We start from the raw sequence: 2,742 nt of genomic DNA, 5'->3' as shown, positions 1-2,742 counted from the left end.
GAACAAAGTTTAGACTAGAATTTCTCTTATAAATGTAATCATCAAACAAACCCATATGCTGTTTGGTTCCTATGTTATTACATTTCATAGTGGATTTTGAATGAGGAAGGATAAAAGTGAACATCATTAAAGTGGATGATTCATGCAGATTGGGTCTTTAATGACAGTTATCTATTGAAAGATGTCTCGTACTTGTAAAGTAAAAAGAAATGAAAAATTTAGAACCTATAAAAATGTAAGATTGCATAACCTAGAAACCAACCTTAAAAGGAAACAACCAATTACCTACAATAATTAAATAAAAGAGGAAAAGGTAGTAGGCATTTCTGTGGTAATGTAAAATGATAAATGATAGACTTATGCTTCAATTATTCTAGCTTCATTATCTTCATTCATTCATTTGTTCATTCAACTAACTTTTTTTTAAGATTTTATTTATTTATTTGACAGAGAGAGAGACAGCGAAAGAGGGCATACAAGCAGGGGGAGTGGGAGAGGGAGAAGCAGGCCTCCCACCAAGCAGGGAGCCTGGTGCGGGGCTTGATCCCAGGACCCTGGGATCATGACCTGAGCCAAAGACAGACGCTCAACTACTGAGCGAACCAGGTGCCCCTCTTTCAACTAACTTTCATTTGAATAATTATGGAGAAAGAGACAGTAATGCTAATCAACCATTTGATTTCCTTTCCTATATTTTCCAGTCCCCCTTGCAGTCAAGGGGAACCATGTGACTAGTTCTGACCAATTAAACATGACTCGAAAGAACATGTGTTCCCTCTAGGCTAAGGCAATGAAAAGCCACTGGGTAATTCTCAGCTTCTCCTTTCTCCCACTGTGTTAATCAGGGAGAAGTTCTCATTTTTGAGGTGATGGATCTACAATACTTAAACAACCTCAATTGCTGAAATATTACATGGATGACAACTGGCCTTGAGAGTTGCCAAATCAGCAGTGAACTCATCATGAGTATTAAGTGAAGGTTTTGTTTTAGCCAGTGAGATATGGGGCCTGTTTGTTACCATAGAGCAGTCCAGTTTTTCCTGACAAATACCTATAATGTTCATTCAGTTATCTGATAAATATCATTGAGTGCCTTCTATTTATTAGGCCATATGATAGGTTCTAAAGATGTGGTGGTTAATATGGAGCTCATAATCTAATAGTATGCAGATATTAAATAAGTTCTCAAATAATTGCTTAATATCCTATTATCTCACTATTTTTATTAATTTGCTACTACTGATTAATTATTATACTACTGCTCATGTAATATAAACCAGGCCCAAATTAGAATATACCTTGTTCAAACTTCATTCTGCAAGGGAGCTTATTTAACTCATATGCTCGCTCTGACTATAAAAATCTGGACTATAATTATCAGACATCAACATCTATCAGATAGCCATCTGTTCAAATGGTCAAAGATTTTTCATCTTCAGTTTTCTAAATAATACATGACTTTGTTTACCGAAGTCTAATCTTAGGCATTGTCACAATTCAATAGGAACAAATTATTTGTGGTATAGTTCTGATTTTAACTTCCACTACATTCTCTGTCTACACATATCTATAAATATTTCTGTATGTATTCATGTGTATCTATATTAAGCTAAATATGAGTTCATAGTGATGTCTTCAATTCTAACCCATTACCACATAGATCATTCTAGCTTCTTCCCTTGCTCGTTTGTAACCACATAGTCCAACAGTGAGAAACCTGGCTTCCACACTCCGCTATCCATTTATTCATTTGGTCAATTCCAACATACACATAAAGAGGTTTCAAAATTGTTAACCCAGTGCTTGCTTCGGCAGCACATATACTAAAATTGGAACAATACAGAGAAGATTAGCATGGCCCCTGCGCAAGGATGACATGCAAATTCGTGAAGCATTCCATATTTAAAAAAAAAAAAACAAAATTGTTAACCCATGGAAAATAATTTTAACAAGTAGACTATAAGTCTCCTGTGTAATTTCTTTTGCATTTAGTCTTAGTCTATATTCATTTCCAAAATTACTTTGATGAGCACATTTTTCCCACCCCCTTCAGTGAGATTATTTCACAAATTTATAATACAGTTGGATCATTTTGTCACAGTTCACATTTCTTCTTGGGATAACCTAAACTTGTAAATGTTTTAAATTTGTAGATATTAGGTTTAGCCTTTTGTACTCTAAAGTTCCATGGATTTTGACACCTGCATAGTGTCATGTATCCACCATTACTGTATCTTACAGAATAGTTTTATCACCCTAAAAAAATCCTCTGTACTTCATGATTCAACCTTTCTTCCTTCCCAAATGCCTGGCAATCACTGATTTAATTGCCATCTCTATAGTTTTGCTTTTTCAGAATGTTTTATTAATGGGATCATACAATGTGTAGCGTTTTCAGACTGACTTCATTCACTTAACAATATGCATTTAAGATTTAGCAGTGTTTTTGTGTGGCTTAATAGCTCATTCATATTTTTTTTTTTTTTTTAAGAGAGCGCAAGCAAAGGGAGGGGCAGAGGGAGAAGATCTCAAGCAGACTCTGTGCTGAGTGTGGAGCCTGACTGGGGGCTTGATATCATGACCCTGAGATCATGACCTGACCTGAAACCAAGAGTCAGACACTTAACCAACTGAGCCACCCAGGTGCCCCACTCATTCTTTTTTTATAGCTTAATAGAATTCCATTGTATGAATGTACACAGCTTGTTTATCCATTTACTTATTAAATGGCACCTTGGTTGC

General features: G+C 35.5%; 1 non-coding gene across 1 annotated transcript; it reads left to right on the top strand.

The window, feature by feature from the left end:
• The first annotated feature begins 1,799 nt into the window (after positions 1-1,799).
• LOC115942045 (U6 spliceosomal RNA) lies at positions 1,800-1,906 on the top strand. The gene has a single exon (XR_004076702.1). It is a non-coding gene; the product is annotated as a U6 spliceosomal RNA (small nuclear RNA).
• Positions 1,907-2,742: the final 836 nt, after the last annotated feature.

The sequence above is a fragment of the Leptonychotes weddellii genome, chromosome 14, assembly GCF_054177405.1.
Source record: "Leptonychotes weddellii isolate Sample4059 chromosome 14, ASM5417740v2, whole genome shotgun sequence".
NCBI lineage: Eukaryota > Metazoa > Chordata > Mammalia > Carnivora > Phocidae > Leptonychotes > Leptonychotes weddellii.
The sequence above is the reverse complement of the archived record's forward strand: the minus strand, read 5'-3'. Positions and strand labels throughout refer to the sequence as shown.